This window comes from Hippichthys cyanospilos, chromosome 18, assembly GCF_059441005.1.
Source record: "Hippichthys cyanospilos isolate Australia breed blue-spotted pipefish chromosome 18, RoL_Hcya_1.0, whole genome shotgun sequence".
Lineage (NCBI taxonomy): Eukaryota > Metazoa > Chordata > Actinopteri > Syngnathiformes > Syngnathidae > Hippichthys > Hippichthys cyanospilos.
The window spans coordinates 111317-130057 of record NC_142386.1 but is presented as its reverse complement, the minus strand read 5'-3'; the positions used below and the strand labels follow the sequence as shown (position 1 = coordinate 130057).

Here is an 18741-nt window from a genome sequence, read left to right as displayed (position 1 = left end):
AGTGACGCGTTGCAGCGCAGGCAGTTTGACGCGACCAGAAAATAAGAGCTAAAAACGCCTGAAAACAACGTAAACACAGCCACCCCCACAGGTCATGAGGGTTGCCGATGTCGCAAAGCGGGAAAAATGCCGCAAAGAGGGGACGAAAAATGTCGCAGTCCGCCGCGTATTTCCACGGTAAGAAGACAGTTTCATCTCGCTGACCTTTGTTACGTTTGCGCTAACCGTTGTCTTGGAACTGTACTAGCTAGTTGCGGAAGCTAGCATCCGGAAAAATGCCTGAGAGCTGCCGGCCGGCTGTATTAAAAACTTCAGCATCCCGAAATGTCTGAAAACCACGACTGAAGATTCGCGCGCACGTTCCTACGCTCTTCCGCTTTGCGTCAAAATATAAAAATGCTCATAACCTAGGTTTTTGCTGTCATGTTGTCAAGCTAAAAGTGACGGCGATATCGGAGTAACTAGTCCGTCTCATTTTCTTAGCGGAAAAACATGCTAGTGTTGCATGTTTGCAACAATTGCGGGGTTTTTTGTTTTAAATTGCTATCTTTTTAGCTAATGTCCACGGGCTGGCTGCCGCATCATCGTTTTCATCGCGCGGAAGTGGTCGGGCTGGCCTCCGTCTCTCTCTCCCTCCGTCTCTCTCCCTCTGTCCCTCTCCCTGTCTCTCTCTCATCTCTGCCGCATTATCATAAAAAGTAATTTAGGACTGATTGATGCAAATGGCCCTCTGTTCTTTTCTATCATTAAGGGGCCCTTTGCTACGGCCACGGGCGGTGATTAAAGCTGTCGTTTTCAGTTTCTCATTAAAGGGGAGCGGCGGGCCATGGGAGGAATTCATGGAGGGTTAGAGAGGGGGAATATAAAAGAAGGAAGAATGGGCCGTTTTCATCTTCCGGCAGCGCTGTTAAGAGGAGCTACTATTCTTAAAAAAATGTTTTCCTAATTATTGTACTCCCCCAAGCCTTTCTATGTCTGACTAAGAAAATCCGCGGTCACGATGCGTTGAAGTACTATCTTTTACCATTCCCCGAATGCCTTTTAGGCTGCCAATTGGCTCGCTTGTGAAAAATAGGAGCAATAGCAAGCGACGGAGTTCAAATCAAAGTCACTTGTCTGGCAAACTTTGCAAATTCGCACGATCTGCTCAGTTTGAACTTGACTTGAAGTGCGCGTACGATATGACTGATTCCGCGTTTGTCGCGAGCGAGCGGATGGAACTACTCGTTACCTCCTGTCGGAACTTGCCCACGCTAACCGTTTGGCGATCGCGATTGGCGTTGGCGTGCCGGCGGTTACGTTTAAGGTCAACGAACGCTAACCGGCAGTTGCTTCACACGTACGTATTGTTCGATTGCATTGCGTACGGAATAGTGTCCTTAGTGGCTATCGTGAGAACATAATATAATGCTGCGGCCTCTCCCAATTCCAGTTCCGCTTGAAAAAAAAGGAATATCGTTCATATCGTTCGATTTGTCTGCCTTTAGTCAGACTATCAAGTCAGCTTACCCGAATTGGTCAACTTTTGTTTCCGCCGCTAGTTATGAGTACACAATTGTGGTGGGTGGTTTTTGCCATACCAGTCGACACCAGCAACACCGGCCAGCGCATTAGTGTTGAGACGCACACGCACTTGAACATGAAAGCGGGCATCGGGCTAGCGCTCGCCCTCAGGAAGCGCATCTACTCCGTCGGGGCTCCCTTGGCCGCGAGGCGGTGAGACGCGAACCTCCGGCTGCGTTCTGCTCTGCGGGGGCCAACGATAGCGCGGAGTCCTGGGGTCCCGCGCTAATGGCCTGGGGAGTCCTTACCGTGATTGTGCCCAGCGGGCCTTACGCACATCTCTCAAAAATACACAGAAACGTCACCGGGCTCCAGCACGCGCACCGTAGCTACCGCTAGCCCCCGTAATCCTTGGGGCCAATTCAAGGCATGATGCTGGATTGTAGCGCAGGGCTACAGGGATCAGTGAATACAACGTCTAGTAGTATGAGCTGGAATTGTTCCCTCTTTGACCAGCGAGGGCTGTGAATTTGGAGATGGTAAAGCGCTTCCATTATGCTGTTGTATTTCGGTACTCTCGACAATAGAAACGGGCCTCAAGGGGAACTTTACTGAAAGTTGAGATCCTGGCTCCTGACATCTGAGAGGAATGCTTCTGCTCTCTTGCATCTGCTCCTAGTTTGCTCACATTACATTCAACAATGTCCTAAGCCAGGGACGTCCCCCCCCCCCCCCCCCCCCCCCCCCCCCCACCACCAAGGGTAGTATTCAGAAAAATCGCGGGAAGCAGCTTTGATATTTCTCACCTTTGGTTTATGAAATAAGACGAAGCCTATGGCGGCGACCCGCGCGGTGCGTTCTGAGACTCGGGTCCGTCAAGGTGTGGCTCGTCTTTGCTTGCGGTGTTATTTTCCTCGGTGCGTTTGAGTCCCGTCACCACCCAAAACGGAGGCCCTCGCGTGACAAAAACAGAGCAAAAGTGACGGACGATCCGCAGGGAGACCTTTTGCGGTATGCGTCCTTAGCGAATAGTTGCGGGATAAAAGGCATTTCCTTGCTTCCCTGCGGGCGCCGGGAGAAATTCCAATCAATGTTGAAGTAAGATTTCTCGCCGCTCAGCTACGGATGTGAATGGCGGCCGCCTACTCGCTGCCATCTTGATGGATGTTGCGAAAAACAGGACCTGAACAAAATGTCTCTCTTTTTTTTTTTTCAACCCATGAATGTACTGCGCCGTAGTGAACACGCAATGAGGCAAATTCCCGCATGGCAGCGTGCCAAATGGGCTCGCTCGGTTTCTTCTCCGCCCTTTTGTTTGACTAGGAATACAACGTATCGCGCGTATGGACGGAAGCGACTCGAATTGCTCTTTCGGTGTAGATGAAGCGCACGTATAGGAAAACTACGCGAGTATTGTCTGTTCTGGAGTTAATGGTGCAATTAATTCTGTTCTGTCTGTTCAGGAGAGCAGACTAAGGAAAAATTGATTTGTTTTGTCGCTCTCTTAACTGGTTATGGGGGGAATCGATTGCTTTTCCTTGTTGTCTCATTAGCTCTCAGTCATGAGTGTATCTGACGCTCGGAAGAGTGAGCGGCAGCGGCTTTTTTATTCACACGGTGAATATTTATAAAAGAGAAAACGCAGGGACAGATTCACGAATAACCTCCACGAGGGCCGTGCGATGATTTGGAAAATATTGGGTCAAAAACAATGAATACTGACTCAAAATCTGATTTCATGTCAATTTAACATTCATAGCTTATGCACGATTTGCGCAAAGTGATTTTCTCCACTTTTAGTCGTAAAAAGTTCATATCTTCCGTTACAATTAACACCTTTAAAAACGGCTGGTCATGACAGTTGTCGATGCTGAAAACCGAAATTCGGGGACGTCGTAAAGCGGGGGTCCGCTGCGCTTCTCTAGTTTGTTTTCTTCCGAATACTTTTGAGTCTGAAGTCTTAAATAGTTCACGATACACAAAATGGTGTACTGTTTACTGCCGTTTACTGCTAAAGACGGCTGAACAAGCGGACCGTCCCTTTAAACGCCACAACGTAGTCGTCGGTATCTGTAGTAATCTGTCATTCTACAATTTTTGCAAAGTCTCAATTTCACCATTTAGCTCATTCTCAAAAACGAAGACAATCAACGGAAGCCCCGATAGCGCCTGAGGCGTGTCGCGGCACGCCGCCGCCCGCGGCGGTCTCCCGACTCCCGATGCGGCCAATGGCGTCACGGCTCGGTAGACGACGCCCGCGAGGCCTCTCGGGATGGCCGTCTCCCGACAGCCGGCGTCCCAAAAGACGGCTGGGGAATAAATTACGGCGGAGGGAGGGGGAGCCGCCCTCCGGCCCTCCCGAAGGACAGGAGCAGTCGGCGCTCAACCCCATCTTTGGCGAGCGTTCAAAGCCAGGATTGAACCTCTGGGGCATGCCCAGTAATCTTTCCTTTGTGCTCACGCAGATCGTCGTCCGAGCAATAATCGAAGTTCATCAACTTTGCGAGACCTCCGACTTCATCCGGCGTTAGGTTGCGGTGTTGCTTCCGGGGCTATTTTTCGTGTATTTTTTTCATCCTTCACATTTGTACTTGCCGGTTGGATGGGATCCAAGCAAAAAAGAGAGGCATTGAAAATGAGCAAGAAAGAGGGTGGCTTAGCTTGTTCATTCCCCGGCTGAAACGCACGGGCCTCAGGTGGCGCTTCTTAACCTCAGCCTGTTCAGTCTGATAAGAATGTTTCTTTGTTGTCGGCTCCGGAGTAATGCAGACCGGCTAAAGGCTGTTCAAGCAAAGCTCTGCTTTATCCTTGTTAATCATGTGATTTAATCACCCCGTGGTCTGAGACCGCTGACACTTTTATACTCTATTATAATGGAGCAGGATCCCAGGGGTCGAAAGCTTTCCGAAGAAAGACTCCACCAAAATATCTCGGGGAAATATTTCACCTTGGACTAAGATGTCGCGTCGACATGAACCTGAATCTTTCTCAATTGGGGGTCGCGGTCGTGGATGGTAGTTTTTTCTTTGCCTTATTATTCCCAAAGATAACCCGTTACGGATTGTGTCAGGCGAAATGTCGGTGAGCCGTATACGCCCTCTTCCTTGGAGGGAAAAAAAATCAATCATCATACCTACGCGATCCTATTTGTACGTGACACAGGCCATTTGCCGTTTCAACAATATTCCATAAGTAAACCGAAGAAATGAGCAGGCCGCCTGTTAGCCGCGACGAGGTGGATAACTCCCTGTTCTTCTTTTCGTCCCGATGAGCGGGCTAGGAAGGTTCCGCGCTCGACTCTCTAATTCCAACACAGCCGCTCTAAATTGTTTACAGCGACAGGTTATATTCTCAATAATACGTGCGCTTTTTCGGAAATTCCCAACTTTCCTTCCTTTCGGGAAGCTTCAAACGGTATCCTGAGACCGCTTTTAATTAAAGCCGGCTTACTACTAAATAAATGTATTCGTAAGCAGGCAAATAGGATCGGCCCCAAGGTGGCGTACCAAGACAACAAATGAAGCCACATGTCAAGACGGTCTTTGCACATGGGCCTTTTCTGATTAAGTGCAGTGTCAGTTAAAGCGCTGCTTTGGTATGCCAGGTCCACGTCGCGCTCACCGAATATAGTTTTCGTTTTTGATTGGAAACGATCCTGAACTTGCGATATTGAAGGGGGGTACCTCCGTAGCCCCCACTGAAACACTGCGCGCGTCCGTCCGCGTCCGTGCAGAGAATGACGGCGCAAAGTGGTTGAGGCGGAGACGAATGTTTTTACTCGCTAGACATTTTTTCCCAGTTCTACCGGGGACGCACTTATCTCGAGCGGAAACCGTCCGCGGCCTCGGTCCGGTCTGGCGAAACTGTTTCCGCGGGAATTTGCCGTCGCCCGCTTCCAGCTGTTTGTATGTACGTCAAGCTCCCAGCTGTGGGCGATTAGCGCTCCGGACCGCGGTCGGACCCTTGCCGACAGCCTTTTTGATTAGCAATCATCCTGCAAAAGAGCGAGGGAAAAGGCAGACTCCTCGGAGAACATAGTTCCAAACCTTTTTTTCGCCGACTGCTTTTCTGTTAGGGCAGACAAAGGTCGCTCTGGTTCACGGCGCAGCACTTGGCTTCGATTCTCTCATGCCGTCCAGATGTTAGGATCAGCAAAGGCCCATATGGTTCCATTTACTCTCTGGGGGAGGAAAATAAATGGTTTGTTTTTCTATTGTGGTCTCGCTCATTACGCACTTATAAAAGTGGCTTTTGAAGATTAAAAACTTGTGCCTGCGCTGAGCCAGATTTAAGCTGGCATGTTAGCATGGAATGTGCGCTTTTTCCTTTTGAGCTCACCGTATTTTCCAGGGTTCAGTTTTCCACTAACAAGAACAGCGATTAGTATGAGGCACTGCGGTAGCACATGGCCCAATCGTTCCGGGCGTAGTTTTAGCCGTTTCCCGCTTCGCTTGTGCGTATCTAACCTTTGGACGTGCTCGGGGGCCGAAGCTCCTGATCCTCGGCACGGAGAAAAGGATATTGGTTTTGAAGCCGCAGTGGGTCGGCAGGCTTTAGTGTCTTAGTTGCTCCGCTCCTGCCGAATGGAGATGGCGTCTTTGAAATGTTGCCTTTCCTCCTTCAAACTTTCCATTACAAAGATCAGATCCGAAGCAGCCCTCGGCGCGCTTTGCTGAGCCCGCCGACCCCACTCGGTTTATGGCCCGGGACGTCAGCGGAAGCGGACCAACGCGTCGGCTTCGCGTTTCGAAACGGCCAGTTGAACGTTTGCGTTTGACCGCAAACAACCGTGTTTTGCTCAGCGCCGGTCCGGCCAAATGACCCGTGCCCCCGCAGTTCCTCTGAGCACTCGGTAGTTGCGTTGGCTTGCGGGCCTTCCCATCCATCCCTGCTTTGACCTTGCGAGGGTCAGTTGTCCGTCGGTGGGTGTCAGGCCCATAAGGAAGCCCGGGTGGCTCCTCTCGCCGCCGGGAGGGGCAAAATATGGGAAAGGAAAGGGCAAAATTGATCTGAGGACCTCCCGTCGGTCAGGGCCCCATCGAGAGCGCGTCCGCGACGGTTTGGTCCTTTCGTCTCGAAAGGCATTTCTGGAGAGCCGCACAAAAGGATGACGTGACGGCCTGTCTTTCTCTTCACTTGTTTTGGCTGTCTTGGGAACGTGAACGTTTCCTGGAGGCAATGCCGTGCGGATCGACGGTGTTTTGGGCAAAAATGATGACGCCCGGACCGCAAAACAACTCGGTGCCAAGGATGTTTCAAAATCGCAACGCTCTTATTTTTAGACGCTAGCTCTGGAGCGAATTGACTACGCTTTCCAATTAGAACAACTTGTCAAAAGCTCTGATTAATTGGCTTTGTTAGGAATAATCTCGGGCTCCGCGCTCGGCACTCGGGCTCGCATACCTCCGCTTACCGTCTGTCAAAACGGCGGCCAAACGTCAGAGCGGATCTCCGCTCGCGCCGGCAGCTTGTTCGGCGCCGTGTACAGACACTCCGGATCGCGTCCCGTCACAAAAGCCCGCGGTGAATTTGTTTCGAGGAAGTTGGAGCTCGGGTGAACGCGCCTGTCATTTACGGCGCTCCTCTGAGCGTTTCCTTCTAATCTCCAAAGAACTCTCGTCGCGCGTTACCAAAGGCGCCGACGGCATCTTCAACTTCCGAAGACCGCGCGAAGAGCGAGCGACGGCGCTGTCAAAATGAAACGGTGCCGTTCTTTTTGTACTTTCTCGGCTTCCTTACGATATATCATCGGCGAAAAGAAACGCTTTCATGGAAGGGCTTCGGTACAGCGGACGACAACGCAGGCGTCCATCCTCCTGTCCTTCCACAGAGGAGGTTGATGACAGATGCCGGCGATTCTAGCGACAAAAAAGGAGTTCTGCGAACATCCGTTTGGGTAATTGAAGGCCTCGGAACAGTACATTGACTTTCTGTTCACTCTTTATGGGCCAATTAGGGCTAATGCATTTCTACAGTCTTATCAGCGAGACGTCGATAACTATTGCTGTCGCCTGCTCCCTTTTGCGCGTTGACTTATCGGAACGGTCCCCCCCCCCCCCCCCCCCCGCCCGCCCGCACCTCTGTGTCGTCACACGCATTTCTGCAAATGTGCTTTGCCTTCGTGCCGGTATCAAGCAAAGCCACAAATGCGCGCGGCCGTACGTGTCTTTCTTTTCCTGGCTTAATTATCACTTCTCAGTGTTCGCGTCGAGCACAAATCATCAAGTCCCAAGGTGCCGTTCCAGCAATTAGGGACCCCGTCTCACCTCGCCTCTCCGCAGTCATTCGGTACGCATCCACTTTCCGGCGTAAACCCGAAAGCGCTAATCAAATCATTTCCGCTACGAGATATCGTCATCATAATTTCAATCCGCGGAATCGGCACAACATCCCTCCCCGGTTCTCACCTCTTCCCGCTAAACAATGCCACACTTAACATGGAATCCTTTGTTTGCCTTTGGGGTAACAGACTTTCAATTTACAAACGAGGAGACGGCAAGTTTGCTGAAAATGAGAAATGCAATAAATTCTCTTCAGCGACTCGTCATCAGAAGAGCCACCGCTAACCGACGTGGTAACCGGCGTTTGTTAGCTAACGCTAAACGCTATCTGGGACGACAGAACAACGGGGCCGGCGAAATCCGCGAGAGCTGGAGGCTGCCAATCGGTCACCCGACCTCAATGTATCATTTTTGGCCAAACGAATGTTTCCGCGCGCAGATGACGCTGTCACACGCGCGGTCCTATCATGAGTTTCTCGTTGTACGTGCAGCCGGTGCGAAGAGAAGGATGCGTGGAAGGGGACGGCTCGTCAGATCGGTCGCGTTCAGTTGCCGACTGCGGCCTGCGACTTCTCGCCTCCGGTCTATCTGCCGCCGCTCGAAACGGGAAGAGACAAAGCTTGAGCTTGGCACGTCCTTTCCAGCTCCGGCCCGGTTCTCGTCTTTTTCCTCGCCTTTTTCCTCGTCTTTTTCCTCTTAGTGCCGGCGAAGTGCTGTGAAGTGGTGCTCAGCGATGACACGGGGGAGCCATTTTCCCTGAGTGCTGGTCGCTTAGTAACGTAGATGTCATCGAATTCACATTAGGCCCTGCGGGATACGCTGAAAAGATCGCGGCAAACGCCACTGTATCGCCGTGTCTCGGCCGCTCTTTTTACTTCAGTTGAAAGCGTCTGAAGCGAACCCTTGCGCTTCGCTCGGCCCTTCGCATACAGTGCAATGCATAGAAGTGCAAAAAAGTAGAGACGCCGTTGCAGATTTTTACGTACAAGGACGAGCGGCATGCATGCATACCAAATAGCGTCATTCTTAGCAGAAAAGCGTTCACCGATCTGTGTGACGACGTGATAGTGAATGTCGCTCCGTGTTGGCTGAACAGCGCCACGTGTCTTCTTGAAAGCGCCACTTCTTAGGAGCCTTTCCCGTTCAGCCAGCAAAACAAACTCGGAGCAAGCGCCTGTATCCATCTCGGGCATCCCTCCCGCCGCCTCCTGTTAGGCGTCAGCCAAATCATCTCAGGTCAACGGTTAAATTGACACGGGCCGTCCATCGATCAGACGGAGAGGCAGAGGGTCGCGCCTCAGTGCCGGCGGGTCAAAGACGTGACGGGACCGGATCTGTTTTCCTCAACTCGGAACGCAAGGTTTAAGATCTTGTGCGGGTTGCGTGCGCAGGTGGAGCAACCGCGCGGTCAGAAAAGTCACAAAGATGCTTATTGCTGAACCGGGAGATATTATCTAAGGTGACCTCGACTCGGGGGGGGGGGGGGACAGGCTCAAACGAAAACTGCAAAACAGCTTCAAGGATGCACCGCCCGCATTATGCACAAACACAGGGCAAAACATTTAGCGCTTTGGTGTAAGAGCCGTGCCGAACATAAATCGGTACAATCGACAACAGTTATCACAAGTTTGCACGTCGCTAGGACTTTATGGTTGAATTCATTTCAATTACAGTTAGGGCCTGACGTGGAGTATTTTCAGGTCATCGCTGGATTTTGTTTAAAAAAAAAAAGACCATTTGAAAACTTGATTGATTTGGAAACTTAGGATGAATAAAATGGAATTAGTTTCCTCCCGACGCGCGCGTGTTTCGTACCGGGCCGAACGCGCACCGCGCGGTAGGAACGGTGACTATCGCCGCCTACGGCGCGGAGGAGTACTACATCAAGCGCGCGTGGTACGATAAAGCCGGTATAGGTCCCGATCATTTTCGTTTTGTTGAAGCCGTCCTTGTCGACAGATGGGCAGACGCCGAGGGAACGCTTTCATTTTCTCCTCATTACGGCAGGCACTGGAGAATCATCAAGCTTCAAAGCCGCTTGATTGCATGATCAGGCGTTTGCTGTAGCGCGCTCCTAATCTGAGGCACGCGACGGGAGAGCCGGACCGGCTTTAGCGCGTCGCCCTTCAAGGTGGAGGCGGAGCTCAAGTGCTCGGAAAGCAAATCTGGACTTTATTAACCCTCTTTTCTCATTGAATGGAATTGATTGATGGCTGCGCATTTGCGATTACACACTTGGTGAGATTGCGGTCAGTTAACTCATACGCTTCCTAGGTTGCTCACGTTGCAGGTGGGTGCCTTTCAAAGGTTGTGAAGAAAGAAAAAGGAGGTGATCTGACGGTTGAAAAATATGGAACACCCCGGTAAAAGCGCTCCCATCTGTTCTGCCTTTGTGCGTGTGTGTGGGTGTTGTGAAGCACAGCGGCATTTAATTATACTGACTAGACTTACTCCACATTTTCTCCTTCCCAAAAATGTCTTCTGAAATGAGGCTGAAGAAAAATGAAATGGAGACTCACCTCCGCATGCGCCGCCAGCACATTGCGTTTCCGATCGGCTAGATCACCCAAAGGATCGAGCGTATTCAATTTTTGTATTTCTTTCACGTTCCGAATCCATACATTTGCACATTGATGACCTGAAAATGAGCGCTTTTGGGACAGCGGTTCATTTGCGAGTGCCAGTTTCCGCTCGATTGGTGACAATTTCAACCGGATTCGGGCTATCTAGACACATCTAACAAAAAGCGTTTCAAAACCACCGCTGTCAAGGCATCCGTGTACTGGACACGTCCTGCCTAATTATGGGTTATTTTTAGCGCTCGGCATCCAGTGCAACCCGTCGAGACTGGAAGGGGGCTCCTCCCACCTGCGCTCCCTTCTGAAGGTTTCTTGTTTTCCCCGGATGGCCTTTTTGACTTTTTCCTTCCCCTTCTGGGAGCTTTGTTTACCTGTCGTGTATTTCAGATGTTCTCCATGACTTCTTTTTTGCACGTGAAGCACCGCTGTGATTCAGAGCTACACAAATAAACTTGACTTGACCAGGAGGCCAAAAATCACTGTCGATCCGCACCGGGTTTTCATTCCTGAACGCTTGCAAATGGGAATTATTTGATGGCCAAGTTAACATCGGGGACCCACCCGTACGACCGTCGATAGCCAGGGATGAACCAAAAATAACCACAGTAATATGAATGATACTTGTCAATAACGCCATATTATCCTTGAAGAAAAAATGTTGTTTCAGTCCCCGGAAAAGGTTCGCTATAAAACGCACAGTTCGGTTGAATTTTTGGCTATTGACGTACACAGCGTATTGGCGCGCGGCTTCATCTGCCATCAAGCTAACGTGTTTTCGGCAGCGCGGCGGTAAGATCGCGCGGCTTTCCGGCGGATGAATTGGTCGTGCTTAAAGATTCAATTTGGTGGGGCTAAACGCTACGCGTAGCGCTCAACCTGGTTAATATGAGGAGCCCGCTCAATTTTTCATGTCCTGGCGAAGCGTAGCCTTCAATTCATGTACTTTTAATCCTGAGAGTGCGAAATTGCTTTTTAATGTGGAGGAACAAGGTGTTTTTGGAGGAACTCTTGAAAAATGCATTAGACGCCATCCGGTCTTCTTGGCGGAAATGAACAAGGAAACAGGAGCGCAATAGAAGCCACGCCAATATGTTGTTTTGACACTTCCGTCGCCTCGGGGGGGGTCGCAGCTCCTGCGGGCGACGAGGTTGCGTGCGGATATGTACCGTATGCGTGGATATGTACTGTATGTGTTCCAGACCGTACAGAAGCGCGGCGGTGTGATTTAATCGTCCTTCCGGATATTTTTAGCGCGGATGTATATCCAGTTCGAGCATATGGCCCGGCGTAGGAAAAGGTGGCGACTGCAATCTCACATCCTCATGCCGGCGTTTCCCCGTGTGAATTCATGAACGGCGTCGGGTGCCGTTGCGCCCGGAGCGCAAGCGCAGCAGACGTCAAGCGTCGGTAGGCCTCTCCGGCCCGGCGGAGGGCAGCCTTTCAACGGGTCGGAGCCCGGGCTCCGTCGAGCGGGACTAAAAGGCACTTCTCTGATATCCGCGCTCAAAGCGTCAGTGAACTCTTTGCGGAGGACCGGCCAAGCGCCCGCCCGCCCGCCCGCCGTTGTCATATACTGTAACGATGCGGCCGGCCGGCGGAGCAAACTTATCAGCCGACAGCCCCCGCTCCTTTCGCCAAGAACTCCTTTCCGCGCGAGAGTCCACCTTAAGAGTTCTCTACTGTAAGTGTTGGAAATATTCCCACAATCAAGTTACTGAAGGGATCTCACCGGTTCCCCATACGCAGACTTTCTGTTGTGTCGTCGTTTCCCCTTGGTTGCCAAAGTCTTCCTACCTTCGCTTTTTGCCTCGGCGACAGCCTGAGCCAACAGGACTCCTCCTTCAGCCGGAGTGCCCCCCAACAGATTTGACTGCCACATCAGGCACCAACCACTTTAGGACTTACCACAGTAAGGACTCCACAAAAGATTGGATCGCCTGAGCTGCCATTTGCGCGCATAAAAATAATCCGAGCCCCCCTCTCCCCAAATACGAGACTTCTCGCAAGATTCCTTCAGGAGTAACGCGCAAATGCGTCCGGACGCGGCGCGTTCTCGCTGGATGAGCCTATCTGTTGACGGGGCGCAAATCCTCTTACAGGCTTTGCGCGTGCGGGTGGGTGTCCCAGATCATCTCGTTGTTGGCAAACATTACACGGACAACCAAGCTTATCAATGGTAGTTCACAAGGTGGCCCTGAGCCCCGGTGGCCTCGTGTGGCGCCCCGCTTTGACAGTCACGTAAACGATTACAAACCGAGCCGCTGTCCTAATAGGAGACATCGTCTATACTCTTGACTCGGTTGATTTCCTCCCAGCCCTCGTGCAGACATGATCCAGTAAAATGTATACATTATATATCGGGAGAGAGGGCGCACCATCTGCGACTCTGCGTCCACCGAACGAGTCTCTCGGTGAATGCGCCGCTGTCAGTCGGCCGACAATGTGCACATTTAGGAGCCGGAGTGCGACGGCGGTTCAGAGTTTGCGGTGGAATGTGTCCCGCGGGCCCGTGTCGTATGTTCTCAAAGGCATCTCTATTGCATGCAGACAAGCGGGGCCTTATTTCTCAGTCGCCGGGCTCACGTCCGCGCTTTCACACCGGTTCCCTTTTCCGTGGCAGCGCGCGCCCGTGTGGAAATCTACCGGTCCACTCTAAGCTCCTCTTCCCCGGGAGAAGCACTTCCAGTTGACAGACCGGGCTTTTGTATGACAAGAGTGGCTCGAGCGCTTTCGCACTTGCGCTCGGAAAGGCTCGAAACCGCAAGTCTTTTTCCTTTGGCTAGTGGCACTGCTCTTATCCGCGCCGGAGAGGATTTTCCCGCCCATAGTACGGCTCAAAGAGTCGGTCCTGTTACGCACAACCGCTCGGGAAAAATCGACCGCTTGCTAATAACCTGTTTTTTGGCGTCCCGTCTTCCAATGGGCACATTTGCAGAGGACTTTGAACTGATGCGGTCTTCACACACCCGCCAGGTGCGATAGCGCAGGAATAAGCCGGATACGAATAACAATAGCGCTTATCGTGGCCTGCTCCGACTTTTGTTTTCGCTGCCATTCTTCAAATAATACTAATGGTATTGCTACACTCCGGTAGTAGTAGTAGTAGTAGTAGTCAGCTCTGACGCTCTTATTTTGTGAGATTGCGCTGCGATCAGAGCTTTGCCGTAGCGAGGCTGTGAGCCACTGGCAAAACGGGACAACTGAGCGCAGGTTTGTCTTCGGACGGCCTTTCCTCGATTGCGACGGATAAAGAGATCGGCGAACTTGCGAGGCGTCAGGCGCAAGCGCTGATTACCGACCCTCGCTGATAACGCCGCATGCTAATCATCGTAAACATCATGTTGAGCTTTGACACGCTCCGGCTTATCTGTAATTGTCGTAATTGTTACGAGTGTTTAGTGAGATCGTCTTCCAGATGGTGCCGGCAGGGCCTGGGTGCTGGGATGCGCTCCTTCTGATGCGCCTGCTTGACGGGGACATTAGATAGACGCCAACTCCTGGCGCTGCGCTATTAATGAAAGACAGCCACGGGCCAGAGCGCAAATCAGATAAAAGGGTCTGGAGTTGAGGCGGTCATGAAATATTTACATATATGGGGCTTCAAAGCGCAAGAGGCCTCTCGCGCTTGTCAATAGACAGACCCCCTGCAGTCCGGGTGTCTGGCCCGCAACCAGCTTCGCATGTAGGTCACAAATCATCGACTCGCTCTCCTGCCATCGGGGGAAAAATGGGAATTTTTGCTTCCCATCTCCAGACGCGCGCTCGTAAAGCGCTCTTCCCCGTGGCCGGCTGGTCTCGTGCGTTCTAGTGTGGCAGACGGCTAGAAATAGGCGGCAGAAATGAAATACGGATTCCAGGAAGAACTCCGTGTACTTTGACGTGGTAAAAACCTCCTGTCGAATGATCCTCCATCACGGCCACGCTCACACACCCCATTCGTTTTGACGCGGGGCTGAAAGCGTTTATCCCGACCGTACCGTTTTGTGTCGGCCCTCCCAGGGAGTTTACTGTTGGCGGTCGAATTTCCTTATTTTGCTCAAGCCCTGCAAAATACAATTAGGTAGCCCTCGATGGCCGGCGGGGGTCCGATGTGATACAAGGGGGGCGTACGTGAACGGAAAAGAGCGAGGGCGGGAGGGGGGAGGCTTTCCATGTCCACGGCCCATCTCGCGTGCCCCCCCGGGGACCATCGCGTGGGAGCCGTGGGATGACGAGGCCTGTCTCTTCCGACGCCTGACAGAATGGTCTTGACAGAGCCGTTCAGAGGCCTAATCCCTTCTTCGCCTGCGCCGGCCGCTCCGGCCGGGCGTTGCCCAGGGGGTCCGGAGGGGGTCGGGCGGCTTTCCATAGAAGGTCTCGGCGGCCATTTCCCCAATGCTTTCCTGTAGTCGTTCCTTTTTGAAAGACACAGCAGGCTTTCTCTTCCCCGCCGCCACCCTCTTTGGGTTCTCGTCCGTCCTGTCTCACTCTCCTCCGTCTCCTCCCGTGTCGTTTTCTTCTCCGCTCTCTACCCCTCCGGTTCCTGCTTCTTTATCGCGCCGTCTCCCCTTGTCCTCCGGCCCCCTTTGCGCCTCTGAGAGAAAAGAAAGAAAAAAGGGAAAATAATATCCCGGCCAGCACGGTCGCGCTTAGTTGGTATTAAAACGACGCCCCGTGGGGTGGGGGCGGAGGTTCCGGCGCAGCGGTTTTTGAACGCTCCCTACAGAGGGAACGACGCGCGGATTAGAAAAGAAAAAAATGAAAGTGCTTTGGAGGTTTTGGTGCACTGAACGACGTTTCTCTCTGAATACCATTATCCTGCGAGAGGAAGACCGGGGTCGGGCGCAAAGAGCTTTATCGTTCTCACTTCTTGCCAGCGGGGCTGCAGATATCCAATATTTTGGTATTGGGCGAAAATTTGACTCATCCATAGTCTCGACTATACAGTAATAATAGTCCTTACTATCATAACGTATAACATAAGGAAGACACAAGCGATATGACCGAGTCTTACTTGTGTTCCTATCCTGACGCGGTGCTCGCCGGGAGCACCGCTGCCGAGCAGTTTGAGAAGGTTCATGTGATAGTTACCACGCACGAATGCCTGCGGGAGTTGCGTTTTGCCAACAGCTCTATTTATAAAGGCAACCCGACTTTTAATGGGCCTGCAACCGTGCCTCGGCCGCGGTGCTTGAATTGGCCGCTTATGTTTGAAGCGTGCGTAGTTGGCGACTCCACCGGGACGCGATCGAGATTGTAAGTTGGAAGGTCGAGGCCCAGACAAGGCCAGACCTTTTTTGTGTACGTGTCAGAAAAACGTCGAGCCTGTCGCATTGGGAACGCGTCTACACACCGACCAAGAGTAACGGCCTCTAAAATAATAATGCCTCGGCTTCGCGAGTCCCTCATTAAATACGAGATGAAAAGGGCGCCCGTTACGCCTGACGCCGTACGCTTGCGGGCCAGACAGGGGACGGAACCGCTGACCGGTCCCAAATGACGGACGACGTCCCGCTCCGTCGCCTGCCTGCGGTCCGCAGCAATTTAGGCAAAAGGCTCTCTTGCGGCGAGGCGGGCAGAGCGCCTCGGGGGATTCGGCGTGATGGGGGCCAAAGTCTTTAAGCAAGCCAAGGTTGAAGCAATTTTCTCGCCCGTCCCACGGCGGTGACATTACCCCGATGGGCAGCGAAGTAGGTTTGTTTCCGCTGACAGCCGAGCACTTTCTGCGCCCACAACCTCAACCCCATCTGATTATTGCCTACCGGACCCGGATCATGTCCGCCATCGATCGGGCCATTTATCTTGAACCCCCGCAGCGCTGGCTTGCTTTCGTAGACCGCGGCCCCGTAAGCAGATAAGACTGTCTCCAAAGGCTTTTAACAAGCGGAACGAATACTTTCCCCCTACTTCCCTGGCTGACAACCATGTGAGTCCCCTATCTTTTTTTTTGAGCTTTTTTTTTTTCTCCACGCGCACACACGCACACACACACTCACACACAAACACGCAAAGGTTGGGCTTTTGAGAAGTATCGGCTTTGAATTAGACAATCCTTCACACGTGAGCAACACGATTACAGATCAAAGCACCTTCTCGTTGATCCATCCCTTGTAAAAAAAAGTAAATAAATACAAATTAGACAATTATTTTCAGTTAAGTCATTTAACGAAAAAGATGTGATTTTACGATTTTTAAAAGTCCAGACATTCAATCCCGCAAGGATTGCGGATGATTTTTTACCTTGTTTTAATCTAAGTCATAAACCCAACATTTAAAAGCCGTTGCTTTCAAAAATCATTTTCAGTTGTGTGCAAAATGTTCACACAATAATGAATCTCCAGTGGCTTAGGTTTTTTTCATGTTCCGATATGGAATACTGAGTTTTTTCATCCCCCTTTGAGGTATTTTCCCCACTTTGCGACAAAAACAACCGTCGTGACCCTCGGGGGTTGGCTGTATTTGTGTTGTTTTGTCTCCGCCTGCAGGCGTTTTTAGGTAATCACACTTATTTTCTGTTGCTGGTCTGCTATTGGTCGGCCTCACTCCTTTCAAAATGGCGGAACGGTAAAGCTTTGTTCGTTCGCGAGTGGTTACAAAACCGTGTTTATCGTGCATTTGAATTCAAACTTGAATGTATGCTTAATTCAAAGTTGAATGTATATATATATATATATAATTATGAAAATAAATGGTCGTGGCTAAAAACGGCTTGTTTTAAATGAGTTATAGTAAAACTCAAAGTAGTTTTGTTTGTTCGGATCATTAAAGAAAATGTAACTTGTCAGAATAGCGCATCCGATTGAGACAGCGGAATAAAGGAGACGTCGCGCTCTCCGGCGGCGGATTTCTACTTTTGGCATGTGTCGGTGTCCCCGTTGGGGTCTGAAGGCTGGGCGTACAGTACTTGTCTTTTCGCGTACGCGTGTGCGTTTGCTCGCGCGGCCGTGTGTCCTCCCCACATTAATAATAGCAGTGAGTGACAGATTAATTTATGTCTGGCTGCGCGTCTGAGGAATTGGGAAGAAAGGGCCTGTCAGCGCCGCTTGTCGGGGGGGAGTGGAGATTAGAGACGCTTGTCGTCGACGAACCGGCTCGGGCTTTGGGAGATAAGGTCGGATGAAATGACTGTAAAACATCATTTCGGAAAAAAATCGTACCGCATTCATCATGGGTAGGAAATTATTGCAAGGGTGAACTGGAAAGACGGCAAGTTTGCATGTAAATGCAAATAAATCTTTCGACGTCAACGGAGAGTGTTTATGGTCCACATTGTCCACGCGCTACATATACTGGCTTTGAATTGTGTTATTCCGCACTCTGTTACCCCCTCCGCCTCACGCACGTACGAAAAAGGCGGACGTCACAAGTCTGGAAAAAAAACGAGAAAAATCCTGTGCGATGATTGCAAAGAGGAAGAGGCATACAGCAGTGCTATGAAAACCAAAACATATGCAAAGACCATCTTGACGCACTCCGGCGATTGATTGACGCTAGGGCCGTATCATCCGCCAATATAACCCTTCGCCACCAACGAGCGCAAAAGTTGCCCGCTCTGCTCATTAAGAAGAAGAACAGGAAGTTATTGACCTGATAGCGGCTAACAGGAAGGTCCGCACTGAGGTTTACTCCCCGAACATTGTTGATGCATCATCGGTAAATAACTTAAGGACACTATTACATGCGTGATGAAAATAGAACATTACGTTTGTGCGAAATAGATGCCAGTGACCGTTGACCTTAAATGTAATCGCTAGCATACTCAACGCTAATTCCGATTGCTGGCCATTTAGCTTAGGTACATTTTGTTGGCGTCCAAAAATGAAATGAAAGTAAAGGATCTCCAGTACATTGTAAAGTCTTTTTTTTTTTGTGTTAGCATACCGTTTCTGTCCCGAATCAGCACATGATTGCAGCCCGTGTGGAGCGGCGGCTGGAGGGGCTCGTCCGGGTGGGCTCACGCGGAAGGTCCAACGACCTCAAGCGCTTTTCGCGTAGTGGGAGCGGGTCCGACCGAGCGGGCCGCTCGCCTTGTTTTTCTTCCCCTCTTGGTAGCCGCAGCAGCCTTCTGGGGAATTCATTAGTGTCTGACATCATCTGGAGCGGTCTAGGGTGGAAGAAAGCACATCTTTCTGCCGCCTCCCCCCTCGCCCTCGCGCGCTCTCTCTCTCTCTCTCTCTCTCTCGGCTTGCTCAGCTCTCCTCGTTTTTTTTTTTTTTTTTTTTTGGGGGGGGGGGGGGTCTCTCGCCGTTTTACGCAAAAGGCAAGGACGCGACGCGGCCAAGCTCCTCTCGATCCGGAAGTGGGCGTTCCCGAGCGTCCGCGAAGGCAACGCCGCCAGCCGCTCGCCGGACGAGCGAGAGTTCGCGTGCTCGCTTTGGATCGGCTGCGGAGAGGCGTGT

At 51.4% G+C, this 18741-nt stretch overlaps 1 protein-coding gene across 10 annotated transcripts in view; it reads left to right on the top strand.

The window, feature by feature from the left end:
- auts2a (activator of transcription and developmental regulator AUTS2 a) overlaps positions 1 to 18741 on the top strand; it is a 129632-nt gene that overhangs the window by 85960 nt on the left and 24931 nt on the right. The gene's annotated exons all lie outside the window — the stretch shown is intronic.